The sequence below is a fragment of the Marmota flaviventris genome, chromosome X (genome assembly GCF_047511675.1).
Source record: "Marmota flaviventris isolate mMarFla1 chromosome X, mMarFla1.hap1, whole genome shotgun sequence".
In the NCBI taxonomy this organism is placed as follows: Eukaryota; Metazoa; Chordata; class Mammalia; order Rodentia; family Sciuridae; genus Marmota; species Marmota flaviventris.
In genome coordinates this window covers 97013054-97020711 of record NC_092518.1, presented here as the reverse complement: position 1 = coordinate 97020711, position 7658 = coordinate 97013054, and the positions used below count along the sequence as shown (strand labels likewise).

Below are 7658 nucleotides of genomic sequence, written 5' to 3'. Positions count from 1 at the left end.
TGGTGTTATAGCAAATGGCTCTCTGCTGTGTTTTCTAACTGATTACTGAAATGTTTAGGAAAGCTGGTACACTTTTAAACTTGCATTTTAAATGCACTTCATTTAGACTCCCCTGGGTTAGGAAAATATCTCTCTCATTTGTAGATGTTAATTGTATCTCTTGATTTCCAGTCTTTCTGTTTCCTGCTTTATTAAACTGTCTAAGGAATAAAAATATTAATTACAATGGTGGTAGTAGATCTTTTCTATCTTGCTCTTGATTTCAATGGGAATACATCTTTAGTGTTTTACCACTGCCTATGATGGGAGCTGATTGATTTAGGACAGACACTTTCTAGCCCAGTAAGGAAAAAAAAGAATATATAGCTTCTTTGTGAATTGACATGTCATCCTTACTCTTCTAAACTTCTCCATATTGTTCCAAATTTAGAACATGTGCCACACAAGAGAGGACTACATTATTCTTTAACTAAAACTGGCTTGTCATATTTAAATGTCTTTTAAAACATTTTCAGGGGAAAGGTCAAAGCATGTTTTCAAAGCAATCTTCATTAAAGTAGGGCTTATAGAAGTCTGTAGCAGGTTGTAAAATATTCAACCTGAAACAGTATGTTAATGAAAGCTTTTTCTATGGATATGAGCCATTCATTCATCTAGAAGAAGTGAAGTTAAGTGAATGAGATGGTAACTTGGCTGCCAGAAGAAGCTTTTCACTGATTTGAGGTCAGGCATTTAAGAAAAAAATAAATGGAAGAAGGACAGAACCAAAAATCTTTTTCCCCCCTGAAGATAGAAGAAAAGTGGGCAAAGAACTGCCCCTTGTCTCCAAATCTAATTAGCAGCACTGAGAAAGGAAGTTGTTTCCAGAAAGAGGAGAAGAGAATACTTAACAGCTTTTGAAACCTGTAGAAAAGGAGAGGGAGGGAAAACTTGACCACTAAAAATTTTTTGGTAAGGTAGTGTCATTGAAGAAAACTGCCAGCCTTTGTCAGGATGCTGTGAAAATAAGAAAACCAGACCTTTTCAGGGCCTGGAAACATTGTGGCTGAAAATGGTAAATGGTTTTCTTGAGCACCAGAAGAAATATAAAGCGTTATTTAGGGTGATTAACTCTAGTTGATGAATAAAGAGACCAGCCTAAGTCATGGTAATATTTCTTTTTGTTTTCTGCATATTACATATCTAAGCGAAAACCTAGTTGATATAATGTATGTCCTGCTTTTTTTCTTTCTCATTTATTCATTCTAATTTAAGATATTGCATTTCCACAACACCTTTTGGCATTTTGAAGCATTTTCCTTCTCTCGCTTTATATGAAATATTACTGCTTATAAAATAAACTAGCATTTTAAAATGTTTAAATATAAGTTTAGGGTCATTTATTAAAACAGGCTACCCTTTTGTACTATTTGAATTATTTATTATATGGGTATTACTTCTTCAACAAAAATCTGGTTTATTAAAATAGTTTATAAATAATATATATTCACCATGACAAACTCAAAAATGGAAAAGTGGATAAAGTAAAATTTGAAAATATACTAGTCCCCCCTTATTTGCAGGAGACACATTTCTAGACCCCCAATGAATGCCTGAATGCAGAAATAGCACAAAACCCTATTTATACTATGCTTTTTTCCCCCTTCTCATTCTTACTGTAGATGTTAGCAAACTTAGCATGAAGGTTTTTTTTTTTTTCCCCTAAATTGAGAACATCTACATTTTCACTTACAGGAAGCACATCTAAGGCTTGTTTTTGGCATAATCAAGTCGCCAATATCAGTGCTCTTGCACATTGGGGCCACTATTGTGTAAAATAAGGTCCCTTGATCCCAAGTGCAACAATATCATGACAATGGATCTGATACAGCTGCTGAGTGCTAACAGATAGGTTGTGAAGAACAGTGTGGACATACACAATGTCCTTCCTGGCCAGGAAGGACCAGTGTGGTGCAAGAGTTCATATCACTACTCAGAACAGTGTGCAATTTCAAATTGATGAATTATTTCTGGAATTTTCCATGTAATATTTTTGAACCACATTTTTTGAACCACATAAGGCAAATCAATGGATAAGGTTGGCACAACTGTAGCTGTCACATCTAACCCTATTACCCCCAGGTGGCTACTCTTAGGGGTAATTATTTCCTTTGTATTTCTATTCATAAGTAAATATGCAAAGTTTTTTAATGTGATCATATCACATTACAATGATTTTCTACAATTCACTTTTTCCCACCACATATCTGATATCTTTCCACATCTACACATCCAGCTTATTAATACTAACATTTTTGTAGAAAAGTCAGAACCTGAGTTCCTACTTTTTTTCTATTGTTAATTGGCCCTTTCTGGGTAAACATCACAATTGTACCATCCACCTTGTGGCAGCTATTGGAATTGCTGGCTAACATCTTAAAATAGGGATTCTCAAATTTTAGCATACATCAGGGTTGTACCACAAAATTATCTTCTGCTCAGTCCTTGGGGGGAAAGGGTGATTGATAAGTTTCTTGAGAGCTGAGCATCGAAAATGAGAGATCATATTCTTCTGAGCATTGTTCCATCTTCCAATCACCCACTACAAATCACATTAACTATTCACTAACACAATACCATTGTCCTCATAGCAGAACAAGAGAACATATAGATCCTTGTCCCAGGTCAGCTTGGATCTGCAGGTCTCAAGCTATAGCATACACTCAAAATTACCTGGAGGGATTGATAAAACAGAGAATGCTGGGCTCTGCAACCAGAGTTTCTGATTCTCAGATTGGAGCCTGAGAATTTTCATTCCCGGGTGATAAAGCTTCTCCTGATCCCAGGACCACACTTAGAGAAACATATTCTCAAAGGAAATAATCAAGCTCTGCATCCATTTTTAAAAGTATTTGACTTTTTAAGATAAAAAAATCACATAACAGAAAAGATCAAAAAAGGATACTCAAAGTAGAATATCCATGTAGTTTCCTTAACCTCTAGCTGTCGAAACTTAACTTCAGTAAGAATGTTGAAACCCTCATCTCTATCCACTGGATTGAAAACACAGCTTTCTTTTTCTAAGATTATTATATTTTGGTTTGAAGTTTTTGTCACCACAAAATGCATATTGAAGTTCACTCTCCAATGAAGCACTATTAGTAGGTTTGGCTTTTGGGAAAAGATGGAGTCATGAGGATGGGACACTGAAGGTGATTCTGATGAGAACTCAGGAGAAGAAATATAAGGAAAACTGCATTCTTCTTAGAGATTACTTAAGAGGTCATGACAGTGAAGATTATTCTGATGAGGTCTCAGATGGAAATGTAGAACAAGATATTAGAAACTGGAAAAAGGGCCATTCATGTTATGAAATAGCAAAGAACTTGGATACATTTTGTGCATGTCCTAGGATTTTGTAGAAGGCAGAATTTAAGAAGGATGAACTAGGATATGTTTTAGGAAAAAAATCCACAAAGTATCCAGAATGCTGTGTGGCTTCATTCAACTACTTGTAGTAAAATACAAGAAAATAGAAATGATTTAAAGATGGATTTATAATTAAAAGAGAAGCAGAATGTAAAGATCTGGAAAACTCTGAGGCTGGCCACATAAAGAATAAATAAGCATGGGCTGGGTTTGTGGCTCAGTGGTAGAGTGCTTGCCTGGCACGTGTGAGACACTGGGTTAGATCCTCAGCACCACATAAAAAAAATTAAAAAAATAAAGATGTGTCCACCTACAGCTAAATTTTTTTTTTAATTTTTAAAAGAATAAATAAGGGCTGGGGCTATAGCTCAGTGGTAAAGTACTTGCTTCACATGTGTGAGGCACTGGGTTCAATTCTTAGCACCACATAAAAATAAATAAAGATACTGTGTGTTCATTTACAAATAAAAAAAATATTTTAGAAAATAAGCATGCCCAAGAGAGAAAACAAAAGGTATAACAAGCTATCATTTGGTAAGAGATTAAATCAATAAAAGGAAACTGTGTCCTATTCATCAAGACCATAGGATAGTGATGCCAAAAGCATTTTAGAGATTGTTGGGGCAACCATGCCAGTCACAGGCCCAGGGTAGTAGGGCCTTCAGAACAGAATTGTCTGAAGAGAGAAGCCTAGAACACCCATGGGAACTAGGGGCTCACTCTCCAGTGTTGCCTCGGGTCTCTGCTCCCTACATTTTATTGCAGTGCTCCCCAGCTGTGGCTCAGATGGGCCCAGGTTGCAGCTTGAGCTGCTGCTCTATAGGGCACAGGCTGTAAACTTGGGTGGTGTGCTTGTGATACTAACTCAACAGAAATGCAGAACAAAAGAAGTATGAAAGAAAGACTGTCTTTATCTACATTTCAAAGGATGCTTCATAGAGCCACAGGGCCCAGGTAGAGAACTGCCATAGGAGTGGGGTTGCCAGAGATCCTCCCTAGGGCCATTCCCAGCAGAACTGTGAAGATAGGGTCACTGCAGAGAGTCCTCACTAGGGCAATGCTTAATGGAGTTGTGGAAGCAGGGCTTCCCCCAAACCCCAGAACTGTATATCACCCAACATGTAACACACCCTGGGAAAGCTATAGGCATGTAACTTCAGTTCCCCAGAGCTGAAATCAGAGCTGTGTCTCTAAAGCCATGAGGGTAGAACTGCCTGAGGCCTTGGGGACTCAACTCCCACCCCAGAGTGTCTGGATGGCAGACATGGAGTCAAAAAGATAATTCTCAAGCTGCAAGATTTAATGATGTTTTCCCTGTTAGGTTTTGGACTTGCTTGAGGCCTGTAACTCTTTTCTTCTGTTTCTCCCTTTTGAAATAGAAATATCTATCCGATGACTGTCCCATCACTGTGTTTTGGAATTACATGAACTGTTGGACTTCACAGGCTTATAGCTGGAGGTAAATTGGCCTCCGGATGAATCATGCCTTGAGTTTCACTCATATCTGATTGAGATAAGTCTCTGGACTTAGGTTTTAAAGTTGGTTCTGGAATGATTTAAGACTTGGGGCTATTGTGATGAAATGAGTGTATTTTGTAAGAGAAAAACATGAATGGAGGAGCAAAGGTGGAATGCTGTGGTCTGAATGTGTCCTCTGCGAAATTTATATATTAATAATGTTATAGTGTAGAGAGATGAGGCCTTTAAAAGATGATTAGACCATAAGGGTTCCTCACCTGAATGGTATTATATACCCTCAAAACAGGGCTTGATAGAGGCCATCAGTCGTTTTTTTTTTTTTTTTTTTTTGCCTTTCTGCCTTCTGTCAGGTAAGGACACAATGTTCTTCCCCTCCAGAGTTCAGTGTTCAAAGCATCATCTTGGAATCAGAAGGCAGCCCACATCAGATCCCAGGGCCTGCTAGAACTATAAGAGATTTCTATTATTTATGAATTTCCTAAACTGAGGTGTTTTGCTCTAGCAGCATAAACAGACTTATACATAGGTTTTCTTATCTTCAACTTAACTAGGTACCTCATTAACAATGGATCAGGTAGCATCTAAGAGCCATTGCTTTTTAAAAGCATACCATAACCTTAGAGTAAAAAATGAGTGCCTATGAATTGTTCATTAGCATATTTCTGTTCAGACTAAATAGAAGCTACTGGCAGAAATTGAATATTTCATTGGAAGCCCTTCTTTATTCCCAGCATCAGCCCAGGTTCTTTTTGTACACAAGTGATTCTTATTGTCCAACATTCATCTAAAAAGCATAATAAATGGATAAAGAGCATGGGAATCCAGACTCAGCTCCACATTTCCTATGTGCAGCTTTACCTTCAACTTTCTCATTTATAATATAGTTATAATATTAACACTTACTTGAAAGGTTATCAGGATTCAACAGGACAAAGCATATAAATCAGTTTAGTACCTGGTACATAATAAATGTCCATAACTAGATGTTACACTAATACTGCTAATTTATAGTAAATAATTGGAAAACAGAATTGGGTTACTGGATGAATCTGTTTCTTTGAGGAGAAATGTGACTAACAATGAGCCATTAAAATTTTTTTAGGTTGGGTGTTACATGACCAAATTTGCTTATTGAGCAATTTGTGTGATTATTGTATGACAAGTGAACTATAGGTACACATAGATAGAAATGAGAAACTAGCCAAGGAATTATGGTAGTAATTGAGGTCAGAGATCATGGTGGTTTGGATTAGAATAAAGGCAGTAACAGCAAATATGAGATTAATATATATTTTAGTCAGATTTCCAAAAAATGTTTGAAATAATCAACTTACAAAGAGAAAAGGTTTATTTTGGTTAACAGTTTTGGAGGCTCCAGCCCATAATTAGTTGGCTGTCTTGCTTTGGCCCAGGAGCACGTCATGATGGAAGCATGTGGTGGAGCAAAACCCTTCACCTCATGACCTGGAAGCCAAGAGAAAGAGGAACTGGCTGATACTAGTAACCCCTTTCAGGGCATACCCTAGGGACCTAAAGACCTCCCACTAGGCCCCACTCTTAAAGTTTCTACTAATTCCCAAATAGCACCACTACATGAGTTGGGGAGGAGGACATTCAGAACCTAAACTATAAAAACTAGAAACATTTTCATAATAAAAACAGAATCGGTGATGGATTAGATATTAGAAAGATGGAAAATCTGAAGATAACTGCTAATTTTCTATCATGGGTAACTAAGGCAATGGTAATATCATTAATGGACATGAAAAAAGAATCAAAGTTTTGGGGGAGTACAAACGGAAGCAAAATAATGGGAGTTGAGGAATGTCTGGTATGGGCCCAAGTACTCCTGCAGGTCATTAGCCAGTAAAGTCATATTGCAAATCTTGATCATGCTCTGATCCTGGGCCTTTTTTTATAGCTAGTCACATAAACAATGAAATAAAGTAGGTCAAGGTATAACTTCCATATAACCATCATGCAACACTCTGCTCCCTGTCATGACAGACACACTGTGTTGTTTACTGCTTGCACCAAAAGGTACACAGGGTTCCTCAGGTTACAGTACAACTTAGTATATGTGGGGCTATCAACAAGGCCCATTGTGGTGTCACGTAGGATTTAGAGCAAGGAAACAACATGTGAATGTTCCTTCTGCTTACAGTGCTGTGAGTAATTGTCTTTCTCTGATACAGAGGTCAGAAAACTTCCTGGAAAGGGGAAGATAGCAAATATTTTTAGCTTTACAAGCCAACTGAAACAATTGCTCAATTCTGTCACTGTAGCACGAAAGCAGTCACAAACAATACATAAACAAGTGAGTGTGGATGTGTTACATTAAAACTTTACTATGGACAAAGAAAGTTCCCTGTAGTATAATTTTCATCTGTTGTGAAATTCTATTCTTCTTTTGACTGTTTTAACTGTTTAAAAAATGTGAAAACTGTTCCTAACACACTAAAACCAGTTGCTGGGCTGGATTTTGCTAGAGAGTATATTTTACCAAATCCATCTCTTGAAAACTGTCTCAAGTTGTCTACTTTTGACACCTATGAAACTGTGCTAAGCAAAGCTGCTTGCTTGATTAGTCATCTCTTTGGGGCTTCTGTTATTCCCTCGTATTCTCTATGAGATTTATAATCATTTCTTAACAATGGTCACTTTAAACATGTTTAATTTGAAGGCTGGCATGATGGCACACACCAGTGATCTCAGCTACTATGGAGGCTGACATAGGAGGATGGCAAGTTTGAGGCCAGCCTCAGCAACTT

The 7658-nt window shown here is 37.4% G+C and overlaps 1 pseudogene; it reads right to left on the bottom strand.

Annotated features, from left to right (window-relative positions):
• Positions 1 to 354: 354 nt before the first annotated feature.
• On the bottom strand, positions 355 to 454 carry LOC114092406 (U6 spliceosomal RNA; annotated as a pseudogene).
• Positions 455 to 7658: the final 7204 nt, after the last annotated feature.